Source organism: Rhinolophus sinicus, chromosome 3, assembly GCF_057876585.1.
Source record: "Rhinolophus sinicus isolate RSI-liver-muscle chromosome 3, RSI-T2T, whole genome shotgun sequence".
Lineage (NCBI taxonomy): Eukaryota > Metazoa > Chordata > Mammalia > Chiroptera > Rhinolophidae > Rhinolophus > Rhinolophus sinicus.
Window position 1 is genome coordinate 17,853,850 of NC_142503.1, and position 18,724 is coordinate 17,872,573.

Consider the following 18,724-nt stretch of genomic DNA (forward strand, 5'->3'; position numbering starts at 1 on the left):
ACCCCTCACAAAGTGTTTACTCCCCTCCCCCAATCTACTACCCCTCTGACATCCTATATAGCTGTTACATTTCCACTGACTCTATTCCTTGTGCTGTACTCCACATTCTGTGACTATATATATATATATATATATATATATATATATATATATACACACACACATATATGACTAGATATGTGACTATATGTATACGTGACTATGTGACTATATATATATATATATATATATATATATATATATATATATATATATATAATCATAGTTGACATTCATTGTTATTCAGCTTCAGGTGTACACTGCAGTGGTCAGACACCTACACTGTCCATTAAGTGGTCTCCCTAATAAGACAAGTGTCCATCAAATACCCAACAAAATCTTTAAAACATTATCGATTATATTCCCCAAACGGTCTTTTGTATCCCCGTGGCAATCTTGTGGTTACTGATTGTGCTTTCTAATCCCATCAACTTCTCCCTCATCTCCACCCATCTTCCATCTAGCAACCCTCAGTATTTTCACTGTATTTCTGAGACTGTTTCTCATTAGTTTGTTCATTTATGCTGTTCTTTAGATTCCACATATAAGTGAGATCATATGGTATTTGTCTTTCTCTATCTGACTTATATCACTTGATAATGTTCTCTAGGTCCATCCATATCGTTGCAACTGGTAAGATTTCATTTTTCTTTATGGCTGAGTAATACTCCATTGTATAAACATACCACAGTTTCTTAATCCAGTTATCTACCAATGGGTGTTTTGCTTGTTTCCATGTCTTGGCTATTGTGAAAAGTGCCACAATAAAAATAGGGGTGCATAGCTTTTTTTCGAATTAGTGTTTTCGATTTTTCTGGATAGACACCTAGGAGTAGAATTGCTGGATCATAAGGTAGCTCCATTTCCAGTGTTTTGACATACTTCCATACTGATTTCCATAGTGGCTGCACCAATCTGCAATCTTACCAGCAGTGCACGAGGGATCCTTTTTCTCTGTATCTGTGCCAGCCCTTGTTGTTTGTTAATTTATTGATGATAGCCATTTTGACTGGGATGATGTGGTATCTCATTGTGGTTTTTATTTTCATTTTTCTGATGATTAGTGAGGTTGAGCATTTTTTCATTTGTCTGTTTGCCATCTGTATGTCCTCTTTAGAAAAATGTTTCTTCATGTACTATGCCTATTTTTTAATTGTGTTGTTTGTTTTTTGGTCTTAAGTTGATTAAGTTTTTTAAATAAATTTTGGATATTAACCCCTTATCAGATATGTAATTGACTAATATCTTCTCCCATTCAGTATGATGCCTTTTTGTTTTATTGATGATTTCCTTTGTTGTGAAAAAACTTTTTAGTTTGACATAATCTCATATGTTTATTTTTCTCTTACTTCCCTTGCCCAAGGGGCTATATCAGTAAAAATATTACTAAGGGTACTGTCTGCAAACTTTTTTCCTTTATTTTCTTCTGGAAGTTTTATGGTTTCAGATCTTACATTTAAGTCTTTAATCCATTTTGAATGTATTCCTGTATATAGTGTAAGGGAGTGGTCCAACTTCATTTGTTTGCATGTGTTTGTCCAGGTTTCCCAACACCATTTATTGCATAGACTGTCTTTACCCTAGTGTAAATTCTTGCTTCCATTGTCATAGATCAAATGACCATATAGATATGGATTTTTTTTCTGGGCTCTCTATTTTGTTCCATTTATCTATGTGTCGGTTTTTATGACAGTGCCATGCTGTTTTGATTACTATAACCTTGTTGAATAATTTGATGTCAGGTATCATGATACCTCCCACTTTGTTCTTATCTCTCAATATTGCCATAGATAGCTGGGGTCTTTTATGGTTCCATATGAATTTTAGGATTATGTTTTCTATTTTTGTGAAAAATGTCCTTGGTAGTTTGATAGGAATTTCGTTGAATCTATATATAGCCTTAAGCAATATGGACATTTCAACTTCATTAATTCTTCCTATCCATGAGCATGGTATGTGTTTCCATTTATTTGTATCTTCTTTAATTTCATTCTTCAGTGTCTTATAATTTTCTGACTACAGGTCTTTTACTTCTTTGGTTAAATTTATTCCTAAGTATTTTATAGTTTTTGAAGCAATTGTAAATGGGACTGTTTTCTTAATTTCTCCTTCTGATAGTTTATTATTGGTATATACAAATGCAACTGATTTCTGAATATTTATTTTGTATCCTGCTATTTTACAAAATTCATCTATCATTTCTAACAGTTTTTTGATTGAGTCTTTAGGATTCTCTATATATATCATGTCATCTGCATATAAATTTTATTTCCTCCTTACCAGTTTGGATGCATTTTATTTATTTTCATTGTCTGATTGCTGTGGCTAGAACTTCCAGAACTATGTTGAATAAAAATAGAGAAAGTGGGCAACCTTCCCTTGTTCCTGATCTCAAGGGGAATGGTTTTAGCTTTTCCCCATTGAGTATGATGTTAGTTGTGGTTTTGTCATATGTAGACTTTATTATGTTGATATATGATCCCTCTATTCCCTCTTTCTTAAGAGTTTTTATCATAAATAGCTGCTGGATTTTGTTAAATGCTTTTTCTGCATCTATTGATATGATCATATGATGTTTATTTTTCATTTTGTTTATGTGGTGTAGCACTTTAATTGATTTGCGGATATTGAACCAACCTTGCATACCAGGAATGAATCCCACTTGATCGAGGTGTGATCTTTTAAATGTATTGCTGAATTCTATTTGCTAATATTCTGTTGAGGATTTTTGCATCTATATTCATTAGAAATGTAGTATTATTTATGTATTTATTTATTTTTTGTAATGTCTTTGTCTGATTTTGGCTTCAAGGGGATAGTGGCATTGTGAAAAGAGTTTGGGAGCCTTCCCTTCTTCTGGATTTTTTGCAATAGTTTGAGGAGAATATGTGATAATTATTTTTTTAATGTATTGTAAAATTTGCCTGTAAAGCCATCTGGTCCAGGGCTTTTGTTTATTGGGAGCTTGCTGATAACTGATTCAATTTCCCTCGTAGTAGTCAGTCTATTCAGATTTTCATTTCTTCTTGAGTTAGCCTTGGAGGGTTGTATGCTTCTAGAAAATTATCCATTTCTTCCAGATTGTCTAATTTGTTGGTGTATAGTTGCTCATAGTAGTTTCTTAATATATATATATATATATATATATATATATATATATATATATATATGTGTGTTTTGTTTTGTTTTTGTATTTCTGTGGTGTCTGTTTTCACTTCTCTTTCATTTCTGCTTTTATTAATTTGGGTTTTTTTTTATGTGTCTGGCTAAACTTTTGTCTATTTTGTTTATCTTCTCAATAAACAACTCTTGGTCTCATTGATTCATTGATCTTTTATCTTTTTATATTTTTAAATTTTTTTTTTGGTTTCTATTTCATTTATTTCTGCTCTGATCTTTATTGTCTACTTCCTTATACTCCCTTTGGGCTTACTTAGCTTTTCTTTTTCCAGATCCCTTAAGTGTAAGAACAAACTGTTGATTTGAGATTTTTCTTGTTTCTTTAGATAGGCCTGCATTGCTATGAATTTCCCTCTTAGGACTGCTTTTGCTGCATCCCACAGATTTTGGGTCATTCTGTTTTAATTTTTGTTTGTCTTGAGGTATCTTTGGATTACCTCCTTGATCACATTGTTGACCCATTCATTATTTAGTAACATGTTATCAGCCTTCATGGATTTGTGTTTTTCAGTTTTTTTCTTGTAATTCATTTCTAATTTCATAGCACTGTGGTCAGAGAAGAAACTTGATACGATTTCTATTTCCTTAATTTTATTGAGACTTGTTTTGTGGCCTAACATGTGGTATATCTTGGAAAATGTTCCATGTTCACTAGAGAAGAATGTATATTCTGCAGCTTTGGGGTGAAATGCTCTAAAAATATTGATTAAATCTAACTGGTTCAATGTGTCATTTAAGGCCATTATTTTCATATTGATTTTCTGTCTGGAGGAGCAGTCCGTTGTTGTCAGTGGTGTGTTGAAGTCCCCTATTATTATAGTGTTACTGTTGATCTCTGTCTTTATGTCAGTCAATATCTGTTTTATATATTTAGGTGCTTCTATGTTGGGTGGGTACATAGATGTTTACTAGGATTATATCCTCTTGTTGGATTGATCCCTTTATTACTATGTAGTGCTCATCTCTGTCTTTTAATATATTGTTCATTTCAAAACTATCTTTTGTTAGATATAAGTATTGCTACTTAAGATTTTTTTCTCATTTCCATTTGTATGAAATATCTTACTCCAAGTCTTCACTTACAGACTGTGTGTGTCTTTTGATCTGAGATGAGTCTCTCGTATACAGCATATGCAAGGGTCTTGTTTACCTATCCACTCAGCCACCCTATGTCTTTTGATTGGAGCATTTAATCCATTTATGTTTAAAGGATAAGGGGAAGGTGAGAGGTTTTGGGAACGTACAGAGGGATAGTGGATGGGGGGAGGGGGGTTCACACAGTGTGAGGGATATAAATGATAAACGTCTAAGTTTTGCTTTGTCTTGTGCACCTGAAACTAATTAATTAAAACAATAAATAAATAAAAAATAAAGTGATTATTGATAGGTACATAGTTATTGCCATTTCGTTATTTGTATTTCTGGTCTTCATTAGTTAGATTGTTTTCATCTTTCTTCTGCTTACAGAAACTCTTTTAACATTTCCTGCAATGTTGGCTTGGTGTACCTGACTTTTTAAATATTGACTTCTTCATGAAAACCATGCTTTGCAAGATGTACTGGACTTCCCAAATTGATGAAATTTGATTAATTCTGGTATAGTTCTTATTCAACCACAATAATTTTAATAATGTAAGTTAAGTACATTAAGTTCTTATTCTTTTATAACATATACTCCTAATAGAATATTCTAAAATAGTTATTTATATGGTCATATATACACAGATTCAAAAAGCTTTATTATTTCATTTTTGTTAATAATAGAAACAGGCATAATATGACACTAGTTATTCAGCTAATAACACATTTTCACTACATTTAGTTGTCATATTGGGTAACTCCTGGCTATGTCAAAAATCTCTTTTCTGAATGAATGATATCAAAATAAGGGAAACATATTGGTTACTGAATCTTTGGCAGACATGAGTTGTGAAAATAGCATACATTCAGTATCACACACCAGAAGTGTCTGATAACTACACTCAAATCAGAGAACCCTAGAATAATTTCATTGGATTCAATGATTGTTTTGAAGGAATTACAATAACTATTCATCTATGCTACTGCAATAACCTAGTAAATCATTTCCCTAAAGTGCTTTTGTACTTCCTCAACCTGCTGTCCTTACTATAGATGGAGTGATGTTTTCAAAATACGTATTTTATCATGTCACACCAACTTTAATCGTAAAAATCAAAGTTATCTCATTCCACTTAAAAAAACTACTGTCCTTAATATGGCCTACACAATTTAAATATTTGTTTACACACAACATTATATCCTAATATGCTCCTTTATTTTCTAGGCACACAGGGCTCTGAGTTAATTCACACACACATACACACCATATATATATATATATATATATATATATATATATATATATATATATATATATATATATTTAAAACCAATTTGTTGTGTGTGGTTTTATTTAAAATTTTAGGTCAAGCAGGGCCAGTCCCTAATTCTCCTGCCTTCTTGTTTTCTCTTCTTCTCTTCTATCACTTATTTCTCTACTTTATCATTTAAAAGAAAAAAAAAAAAATGCTGTATATTCTTATATCTTTACTCCTCTACCTAAATGTTAGAGCCGCCTTGAAAATCCCTAATGAGAATTTTAATGGTATTTATTTTGAGTCATGAATTTATTTGAAGTAAATTAACATGGTCATTTGATTGAAATGCTTATACAGATTATATTTTCAGGTTTATTATTGCTACATTTTTACTAAAGGTTTTACATAGTAAATTTATTAAATACTGTTTTTCTACTATATGTTAAGAACTGCTTTAGATATTAAATATTATCCTCTTTCTGTTAATAGTGAAAAAAATCTTATCATATGTGAAATGCAAACAATTTAATTTTAATAGCTAAAGGTACAAAATGATCTGTTATCCTATTTGAGGAAATTTGTTTATAATGTGCTTAAAATACTTTATAAACACCACTGATATTAATTTCCATATTTTACCTTCTAAAAGTTAGTACGAAGTTCCCTCTATGAATTTGTCAAATAGCAATTCGTTTAACCTGCAAAACTTTTTCCCAAAGAAAAGAAACATTTTATGAGAATACAGGAAATAACTTACTAAGGTTTTGTTCCAAAATATTCAGAATGCCACTCCAGAGTCTATTTCAAATAACATGATTACTTAAAGTAAAATTACAATAAAATGAGTAAAGTGCAAAAACATCAAAGAGAAAGTACAAAAAGTATAATAAATGGCATGATATAACATATCGTGTTCAAATAAAGCATTGAACATAAGTAACAATACTATTCCAAATTTGTTATTGCAATAATTTCTGGACATTCTTACAAACATTAAATGACTTCACATATCTTGACTTAACACTCTCAATGTATTTTTATTTGAAATTTGAAATAAAACAGCTTACTCATTTTGTTTATTGAAATATAAATTTTAAAAATCCTCCATTATTAATGAATTCCTTATGGTTATAAGTAGTTCCCATTCATGATTTCCCTAATATTCCATGAGGTTGCACTTTAATATATTAAATTTAAAATGATAATTTGTTCTGTTTCTGTAGAATATATATTTTCTGAAAAATAAATATGGATTGTATTATCTAGTGCATTAGTTAAATTATTCAAGTAAAAATATAGCAATTACTCATAGTAATTAATTTGGTAATTTTATTAACAAATTTAATATCTAAAATAGTGTTCCATGCCCTAATCCCCAGAATCTGTGAATATAATGTGCTATATAGCAAAAAATAGAAACAAAAATCAAAAAACTTTGCAGATGGAAATAAATTTATAGATCTTTAAAATAGGGAGGATAATTTGGTGGACCGATATGATCATGCAACCCCTTAACACAAGCAGAAGAAGGAGAAAAGTAAGGGAGCAAAAGATGAAGAAGAGGCGGGAAAGTTTCAAGGGGTAACAAGGCCTCAAACCATGTTGGTGGTTTTGAACATAAAGTAGGCGAATATCAGCTGACAGCCAGCAAAGAAATGAAAACCTCAGTTCTACAATCACAATCAACTGAACCCTTAAAAAGAAAAAAGAAAAAAAAATGAAGGATCAAGAAAACATATTTTCTCGTGTCCAAAAAAATGCGATCCACCTGACATGTTGATTTTAACCAGGTGAGATGCCTATTGGAATTCTGACCCACAGGAGGGTAACATAGCAAATTTCGATTGTTTTAGGCCATAAAATTTGTGGTGATTTTTTTTTATAGCAACCTTAGAAAACTAATACAACTTATTTAGTGAATATTTACAAATTGTATTGCTAAACTGAAAATAACAATATAAGCTGTTCTTCCTCTTTCAAATGAGGAAGTCAAGTTTATATAACCTCTCTGGACCTCACTTTCCATGTCTCCATTTGTGAATATGAAAATACTTATGTCCAATGCACTTAATAAAATACAGAGCCCATAGTCAGTTTCCCCCCAAAAAATAAAATAAAATATTTATAGTTATAAGTACTTACTAATCGTTTTTGAAATGTCTGACATTATACTAGACACTGTCAATATGTGGTAAATGACATTTGTCTTTAAGAAGCGAGTCATCAAATTTATCTTTAGTACAGAATTAAATTTTTAAAGTAATATATATTTAAAAAATGATTCAAAATTAGTACTCACAGATTCCCAATCCAGAACAATCTCTGCTATGTCTCCAATGAAATCAGATACTAAAATCATGAGAAATTGTTTTAACAGCATTGGAGTTTTATAAACGATAGCTGAGAGCATGTCTTCTATACATCATTATTTGATTCATGCACTAAGATAATAATTGTATTTGTGTAGCCATGTTTATAATTGAGGTTGATCTATGGAGTTCACTATCGTTTATTACTTCTCAAACTGGCAGTATTATTCTATAATGAAATAGCATACTTTTTTTTTTTTTTTAATCCTTTTTTCCTCTGTGGAGTTTATCATTAAGATTCTTCCATAATTTGGAAGACCTCTCTAAGATGTTCAGAATCTGAGATATTTTTGAATAATTTTTGATAACTTGTATAATTTCTTTCAATGCAAAGATTTATTCATATTTTAATTTCTGAGAGTGGATTTTGGATTTTCTAGAATATTAAACATTTTATTTATGCTTTCAAAATTAATTGTATCATTTGATATAATTTTGAGGAGATAGATTTTACCCCTCATGCGTGCTAATGAATCATCTTTTCAAAGTTACATGGATGCCAACAGAACACATGAAACTCCTGCGTCAAAGACCCACAATTTTATTATTCACAACACAACCAGTACTGGGAATGACAGGAATTTGTGCACATTTTTTTGCCCCCTAGTCCCAGGAGCATACACAGAGGGTCAGAGGAAGCCTGTTTAGGCAGTATGTTGTACACTAAGGAATGTTTGCACACAGAAGGATCTTGAGCTCAAGAAATCCTTTATTTTTACGGTAAACAATCCTGCTTTTTGTCCAGAGAGAGACATTATCTCACTTTTAAGATTTCTAGTTGCACAAACACTTGGAGAAAGAAATGGGTGGATAAAAGAGTAGTCAGAGCCTTGCAATTTCAACACATTCAGATTTGTAGGAGTGTATGAAGCCCTTGTCCAATTGCCTCCCAACAATAGTTCATTAAATCAATATTAGGGGGCCGGCCCGGTGGCTCAGGCGGTTAGAGCTCCGTGCTCCTAACTCCGAAGGCTGCCGGTTCGATTCCCACATGGGCCAGTGGGCTCTCAACCACAAGGTTGCCAGTTCAATTCCTCGAGTCCCGCAAGGGATGGTGGGCTGTGCCCCCTGCAACTAGCAATGGCAACTGGACCTGGAGCTGAGCTGCGCCCTCCACAACTAAGACTGAAAGAACAACAACTTGAAGCTGAACAGAACCCTCCACAACTAAGATTGAAAGGACAACAATTTGACCATTGTTCCCCAATAAAGTCCTGTTCCCCTTCCCCAATAAAATCTTTGGAAAAAAAAAAAAAATCAATATTAGGGTTTCCAGGCAGGAATCCCCGCCCGTTCTCAGGAATTTTTTGTTCACTTTCCCATTCCCGAATCCCGAGATATAAACTGTTTTCTGTTCTCCATGATGAATCATTTCCACAAAGTGACAGCCGATACTACCAACCAACCACCTGGTTCAAGGAACTGATTTTCCTGATTTCCTGACCAACTTTTCCCGGGATTCAGGAATGGAAAAGCGAAAAGAATTCCCAAGAACTGGCAGCAATTCTTGCCTGGAAACCCTAAATATACATACACATAGATATTTTTTAAATCTGCATTTATATTGTCTTTCTTGTTTTTAATACTATTGTACTGTCTATATTTTTTCTTCACCCAATTTTCCAAATAGTGTCCCAATTTAATAATCTTTAGTAGTGGGAAATTTGAGGTTTTAATGATTTATATAAATATTTTGTTTACTGTGATTATTATTAGGATTTTCTATTTTGTTATTTTTTATCTTAATAATTTTGTCTCTCTCTCATGCTTAAAACCTTTTCAATTGTCTTTCGTGTAAAGTCCACTTAAATTGTTCTCATTTAAATTATTCACCCAGAGCTATCCACTCATTGTCTTAATTTTAGCTCATCTCTTACTCTTTTCCAATTTACTTGTAAATTCTGGCAACTCTGAATTATTTACATTACTTGAAAGTGTCATGCTCTCATTTGTTCTTTCCTGTATTCTTTCTATTTTTTGAAAGCACCTATCTTTTCCTTACCCCTTCTTTCACCTATTTTATCCTAAGGCTTTCCCTACGTTCAAGGCCATGTCTTCCTCTCAAGTATGTTTATAGATCCTTTAAGCTGTTATTTTTGTAATATATGTTGTTTGTTGTGAATTTCATGTTCCATAACATGATAATTAAATAAATTAAAATGCAATTTGAAAAGTGATCCTCCTAAATATTTTTTTGTTTTTCATTTTTCCTGGGAATCCTCCTAAGATTTTAACATAAGGAGAAACTATATATATATACAAAATATGAAATAACAAAGATAAAATAAAATATTAATACTATAGAAAAAACTGTTAAAAATAGTGAAACTTCATCAAATTAAATGACACAAAAGGTAGAAAACAAATTACACCATTAGAAATAATTAGGACCCAACTTTATAAACTACTCAGTTTTAAGTATTTAAGAGATTTTAATATACATATGTATGGTAATATTTGAAAACTATAATGATTGGATTTCTAGGAAAATATAAATATCACAATTTGTTCAAAACCAAGTAGAAAACATTAAATTTAAATGATAGTGAAAAAATATCTGTCCTCTGATTGAATATACTTCCATCATGCATTTAAGAGATTATATTCTTTAAACAGTTCAAACTCGTATAGTAACTGAAGTATTTCAAATTCATTCAACTAGACTAGTATAATCCTAATAACAAAACTTAGCAAGGAAAGCAGATACACCAAAGTTAAATAATAGAATAAACTCAGCTATGCATATTTTATAAAAGCTTATGTTATATATTGAGATGAAGCAAATTTATCAGAGTACTAATCGAATGTCCAAGCAAATTTGATTATAGGATTTTGTGAAATTTTCAATGTTGTTAGGTTTATTAAACTACTACTATGTTACATTAATAGATAAAAGTAGAAAAGCCAAACGACTGATAGCATAAATTAGCCACCCCCAAATGCAAATATACAAATATAAATACATCTTAAAAAACTACAAAAGATGATTGTAGTTTGATATTATCTGCTAATGATGATTGCATTTTGCATCAGAACTGACTATACACATACACGTACCTACTTCTCTTTCTATAGTGTTTCAGAATGCATGCACATGTTCACCAAGCGACAACTGCATGAATGTTCATTACCTAGAGTCCTGAAACAACAACAAAAATAAGGCTGAAAACTACTTCCTACTTCTACTTCTACTGGAAATTTAAGTAACAAAAGCAATGACAAAAGGCATTTCACATTGCTCCAAGAGAGAGCTTCTTCCTCTTATGGACAAAGGAAGATAATAACTTTTGCATGTTATGTGTTGCTGAGTTGGCTCTGATTCCTGGCGACTGTATGAATGAATGATGTCTACAATGTCCTGTCCTCAACGGCCCTGCTCAGCTCACGCCTATGGCTTCTTTCATAGGGTCAGTCCATCTCATATTTGGTCTTCCTCTTTTCCTGCTGCCTTTTATTTTTCCCAGCATTATGGTCTTTTCCAAAGTACCCTGGCTTCTCATGATGTGTAACTTCTTATTTTTCCTGAACTATACCCTATAGATAGGGAGTTCTAAAGCATTTCCTCTACATATTGATAGTAACATATGTGACTTACAGTATTAATTTATATTACCAGGTGTGACAAAAAATGTATACAAGTGGACACTTTGGTCAACGTTGCTCAAGCAGTAGTTTGCCGTAATCATAAATGTCTGGATGCTGATGGTAACCGCTGTGAGCACCTCTTGTAATTGTAGAAGTCAAATGTGACTTGTATGGTTATTGGTATATATTGAATATTACAATTTTAATACAGTTTTTTTTTTCTTAAAACGTGTATACATTTTTTGGCACCCTTTGTATGTTTCTGTGTTCTATGATGAAAGTCTAGTAAAATGTCGTATATGAAACTGTTTTCAAATGATCAAAGTGTGGCTACATAATTAAGAAATAATTCAAAAAAACATATAGCACATTAAACATTTTGATCTAAATCACATAAGGTCTCAGTAGCAAAACTAGGTTCTGAATATCAGGTTCGCTGATTTCTATTTACTGATATTAAAGTATGTGTGATATACTAGTCTATGAATTTACATGGATAATCAAATTTAAGTGTTACAGCAATCGTATAAGAAAGACTTTATTATTGCCATACTTTTATAAATGGGGATGCTGACACTTTGATTACTTATGTTGTTTGTAAAGTTTTGCCTGGTAGTTACTGATCAAGAACACACTTGAAACGAAGTAATCCAACAACATTTTGATATTATTGCCTATTATTATTTTGAGCCAGTTCATTTCATCAGTCAACTTTGGTAATTATTTGTGGGTTCATTCTTTTAGTCTGACAATATTTTAAAGATAACCGTGTACTGTTATAACATGTCTTATAAATTCTACATACAACTTTTTAAATTATTTCAAGGCAACTCCAACCCACAATAAATTAAATAGTATATAAGTACAAAAGCCTAGGAAAGTGATATTACAGAACTTTTCATCTTGCAATTCATCTTTGACATGGACATAACAACAACAAAAAAAGTTTAATAGAGGGTAAACTAATACAAATTAATGCATATTTAAATGGGAAATAACAAAGAGGAAAAGTAGCATCACAATCAAATAAGGTCAAGCTCTTCAGGAAACACATATTTAAAAACAGAACTGTTAAGGGAGATGGTATTATATAAGACAACAAACTCTGCCATCACACATAGCAAAACCCTCTTTTTACATTCTATTTACATATGTTAATTAATTTTTTTATTTATTAAGGTCATTTCTCTAAGTACTTTACTTTCTCTTATGCAGCCTTTCATTTATTCTGATATTTGAAAGTCATAAACCTACATTTTATGTATGTCACTAATTCAAACTGATCTTTTCTCCAAATAATGTGAATCAGTGGAATTAATTTGATATGCTCACTTCTTTATGTACAATTTTAAAAGAAAAAGGTTCTAGCTGGAGAGTTACTTTAACATTCTGGCAACCCACAGGTAATTATTTCCAAAGCCATATGCCATTTCACAGACAGAAATAATGCATGTTACTTAATACACTTGCTCATGGTGATTTAGGAGAGAAAAGTCTCTTATTCCTATTTAATTTTTCTAAGTGCTTTTAAGTATTACAGATTTGAATATCAAGTACAATACCTAGTTTGGAGGATCAACATTTACATATTCCTGAAATTAATATATTCTTCATTGTTTGTGATGATATTAATGTAATGAATTACTAGTATTAACACTAAATGTCTACACGGCTTGCTACAGTGTTTGTGGGGTTTTGTCATGAGTACTTAGTTTTGAGAGATGTTACAGACGTTTATTTCCTAAAGCGTGAATTAATTACAAAAAGTAAAGTTGTGTTTCAACAAGATTATTCATGAGGATGTTTATAGTACCTGCTTATAACATCAGGTACATAGTAAAAATTAAATAAATATTTGATGATAACATGAAGGAAAGGAGTTGGGAAACAGGAGATTTAATACAGAGAACTCTAATACTTAGCATATGAAAGATAATGTTTATGATATTATCCTGCATTTGTCTTGGCTATAAAAAGAAATACTATAAATATCTATACTAGCCAGATTGATAATGTACATAGAAGAAACAAAATAAATAGGAACTAAGAGGCTTTGTTTGTCTATATAAATTCTGGGTAACTTGCATTGGAGTGCCAGATAGATAGATAGACAGACAGACAGACAGACAGACAGATAGATAGATAGATAGATAGATAGATAGACTGAATAATTTCAAGGGCCCTGGAACATACTAAAAAGTCAACTTGTGGTCACATGGTGATATATAAAATGAATGACTTTTGGAGGCAGAAAACCGATTCTCCAATCCATATTTTTCTGTTTATAGCCATGCATATATCTAGGCACTTAGTATATCCATGCCTCATATTACTTATCTCAAAATTACTGAAATTATTTTGAGATTTATAAGGGAATGATGCATTATAAACTATTTTAAATTTATCTAATGTAATTAAAATATTGATAATTACCTTACATTGAGATTTTATGTTATTTTGGTTGCTCTTATTAACACTAGTACTAACTCCCTTTTATTAAGAAAGACCAGAGAATACATAATATTGAGCAAACCCAGCTATTTTTCAAATCAGGATATGGTATTAATGAATCATTAAAAGAAACTATATCATAATTGCCACAAACTCTTCAATGTATGAAAAATGCTATAAGGAAGATAAACAAAATCAAATAGGACGAGATGATAAATAATCGAAAGACTGGGACATTGGGCTCAACAAAAGCTGCAATAAACTGCAGAATTTAATTCAGGTCATAGCCAAACTTTAACTTTTCTTTCTTTCCTTCCTTCCTTCAATTACCTAACATTAAATGCCAAAATAAACACAAACTTTTAAAAACTAATTTTACTGCCCGTATGAAAACTCAGATTCTTTTCTCAACCTACATACTTTGTTATTAATGAAAATACCTAAATAAAATTGACTATATTTTAGTCTAACCTCTTAAGAAAAACTATAAAGTATATTTTTAATAGAGAATATTGGTCAAGAAACAATAGGTTAGTTTGAATTTGCTACTGTATTAAGAATGTTAGAATGATAATAGTCTGATAAATTCTAAAACCTCTATGCTAAGTATGACTAAAAAAGGCAGACTACTTTAATTTTATAACTCATCCTTCACTGACTCCATCCCAACACAGTGAGACATATCAATATTTGTTATTTTCTCCAGACTATCAATCAGTCAGTCAATAAATGAGCAAAGGTGCGATTAAAATCGGGTCACTTTAAGATTAGCTTCAAAATCCATGATCTTGCATTAATGCAACACACTTTTACAATGAAGACTGATGATTACATAAAATTTTACCAATGGAGCCATATGTATTAACTTTTGTATTTTTTTATTTTTCAGTTATAATTTACAGTCAACATTATTTTATATTAGTTTCAGGTATACAGTGCAATTGTTAGTCATTTATATAATTTCTGTACTGAACCCTTTGATTAATCTAGTACCCACCTGGGACTATACATAGTTAGTGTCATATTATTGACTATATTTCCTATGCTGTATTTTACATCCCCGTGACTATTTTGTAACTACCAATAGTACTTCTTAATCCCTCAACTTTTTCACTCTATATTAACTTTTCAATTAGTCATTGAATTTGAGATTGTTTTCCTGAAGAATTTAATCAAATTTTAAATTTACAAACAAGTATAGCATATTTTTAATACAAATGTGTTAATAATAATGTGTATTTGGATTAAATTAACATGTATGAATCACATTAGTAAGAAAACTTAATAAGAAAATAATAAATTTGGAGATATTGTCATACAATTTTTAAATATTTCTTACTATTATTTATATTATTTTTCCCAATTTTACCAAATCAACTTTGACACACTTTTGAAAACTGATACTTTGATTGACATTTTATGCTGTTGTTTTACACCTTCCTGAAAATACTCATGGAACATAGTTATTTCATACCAAAATTGGACATTTTCGTGGTTATCTGTTATTGTTGACTGACATGTGCCAGATTAACTTAAATTGCTAACATGTTATTGGAAAACAACACTGTAATAACTATATCAAAGGAACATCTTGACAAATTTTAAAGTTTTTCATATTCTGGAACTATGACCATTAATATTTTAGTAAGCTACCAAAAATGTGTAACACAGATATAGACCAGAGCAAAATCATAAAAAAATTAAAGTTTTCAAAAAGTGAAAAAAAATCCACCTTATCAATAGCCAAATCAATAAATAATTGCTTTTAAAATGTCAATTTTACTTAAATGTAACTATCTTGAATTGATTTACTCATAAGCCAGATCACGACTAATACTTCAATTTGTGAAAATATCAAAGTTTTTAAGGTTAAAAAAAAACAACAGTTTAATTATCGGGCCTTCAATTCTTGCCATCTGTTGCCTAAGCAATGTTCAAGCTAAACACCTTGCAAATGGTTTGGGAAAATGAAGAAAAGAGCTTGGAGGCAGAAGATTACTTTTGAGTTAGGTGAGCTTTATTTATTATATTGCAAATAAAGTTGTGTTATCTTAATGTTCTTCTCAAGTTACTGGAAATTTGAATTGTATTCTAAACTGCAAATACGTATGCATTGCACATTTTTTGTTCTTAAAATTTTTTACATAAGGCAGAAAAGCCACTAGGGCCACATGAAATCATGGTCCAAAGAATTAGGGTGTATGGCTATATGCACACACTTTTCATCTCTTGGCATCATGTCACAATTTTATATTCTTTTGTAGAGTTAAAGTATTAAATTATTCAAATTAGACTTATGTAAAATTAGTTGCTTCCTTCGGTTTTTATTTTTCTGTATTAGTGATTTCTACCAAGTTCTACATTCCATAGATAGCATACTAAGTTATGCATTGTTAGTTTCTTTTTTCTCTCAAAAAAATGTACCATTTATTTGTTAATTATTTTTCATTTGACACTTTATGGAAATTTTTATTTCCATAAAAGTGTTTATTTATAATTTGTACATCTCATTTTATAAGTTCACCTGGCTACAATGGCTATAAAAGTGAATTTACAGATCAGTTCTTTTTTATACTTTGTAAAAGGTTTACAGCAGCAAATCAGTTGTTTTTCTATGCTTATTTCTGATTAGCTTGATAATAGCTTAGATTATGTGAACTCTTTAAATCAGGGGTGTCCAAACTTTTTTCAACGTTTTTCACCAAGGGCCATATTCAATAAAATACACAAACAGCCGGGCCACTCACTCGAGGTAAAGTACGTATTGCCTCACCTGGTTTGTTTAAGTAAACTAAATATATTTTTGGAATTTGCTGCAAGCCAATAAAAAAATAGATGGTGGGCCGCAGTTGGCCCCGCGGGCAGCAGTTTGGACACCCCTGCTTTAAATATTGATGCCTTATTACATTGTGTTCCTTTAGCTCATTCAACAATTCAGAGAGGTTAATTTTAAATACTACAAAAAAGTGACTCCTGTTTAAGGAAAACGTGCACTGATAGTGCACTGAAACAACCGATACCTTAACCCAGCCTATAAACTCCCTTATGTAACAACATTCCTTAACTTTAGGTTGACGGGGAATGGAACTCGCCATCCCTAAATAGAAATATGTCCCTTTGGCATAAATATTATCTTGAGATGGTTGTCTTTAATATACAGTGGACACAGGAGAAGTTCTGAAAACCCACTAGAAGTTACTCCTGTGTAGGGGATAATTATGTTTATTAGTGTAATCTTTATTTGTAAGGGTGTCTTCCTCTTTGTATCAGGAAGGGAAGGATGAGGCAGTTTCTAGAAACTCATCAATGGAGAAGACGACTGATTTTAATCTGCATAAAAATCATACACCCCTCTCAAGCATTCTTATCTTGTCTTTAGCTGGAGATGATATTTAAGGTGGAGATGATATTTAAGGTGTTGGCTTGAACCATTTCAGGGAATGACTCAATTTTCCTGGGTCTCCCCCATGTGTACAGGAGGTATATACGTTATTAAACTTCTGTTTGTTATTCCCCGGTAAATCTGTATTTTATTAGGGGGTGAAGAGTGTCTCAGCCAAGAACTAGAAGGGAAAAAAGGAAAGTATTTTTCTTTCCCTACAGGGTATTGTATCTGACAACTCTGTCTGCACAACCTAACCTTAGCAAAAAGCCTGAGTGGTTAGGTAACAGGTTCTCAGTGACTCAAGCTGGGTCAAATTCTCTTTTAAGGAATCTTACATTGAAAAGTAAACACACTAATACCTCTCTGCAGGTCCCACTGGAAATGAGGTGCTTTGAGATGGTCACCTTCCGCCAGGTGGTCAGGGATGCAGAGAAATGGGTTTCTCATATGGATAAAGCAAAACACATGCAATCCCAGCAATGGGGAGGAAGGAGCTGTTTTTTACTCGGTTTCTCATTTCAGGCCATCCTGTACTTGTTTGAACCTGTGTTTCACAATTTCATTATCTTGCAACCAAAGGAATATTTACTTAAACATCATCGTACATTTTAGGGATCTGATGAACAATAGATGTACTCCCAACCTAAAAAAAAAAAAAAAAAAAAAAAGAAAGAAAAAAACGATTGCATTTTAGAATGTTGGAAATGAAGGACCAAGGTCCATATTCAATAGAGCAAGCCTGATTTTAAATTAACAAACAAACAAAAATGTATTCAAGACACTTAATGTAGTTGATATTGTTGGACAATAGGAGGGAATTCCCCCACTCTACATTTCTTCAATTTTTCTGGCTGAACTAGTTATAAAATAATAAAGTTGATGTAAGACTAGATTAATGGGAGAAAAATACATGTGCACAGGAGAGTCACAGTAGATGCTCAGATCATGAAATGAGGCTCAAAGAAGAGATCAAACTAGGCATCATTTTTATACTTTTTAGACAAACAAGCAACACATTTGTGAGTCATTGTCAGGACACAGAAAGTTAGTGCTCATTAGAAATTAATCTAAGCAGGTTTGGGTATTACGAGGAATTTTAACAGAGTTTGGGTTTGGGTAGTGACTTAGTAAAGGTGTTACAAGGTTTGTTCCTACAGGCTGTTTTGACTCTGGATTTTATAACTCTTGTGATTAGGTTGTTTCTCCGCCCTCAAGAGTGTGGAGGGCACCTAACATGCAGGTTTATTTCCTGCTTTTAGGGGGACACAGGAAAGCCAGAAAATCCCTCGCTCTCCTGCTGCATCTCAGCCGATTTTGGTTCAGAATAATCCACTGTAAGATATCTTGGGACAGCCTGCCATGGGCCCCAAAAATGT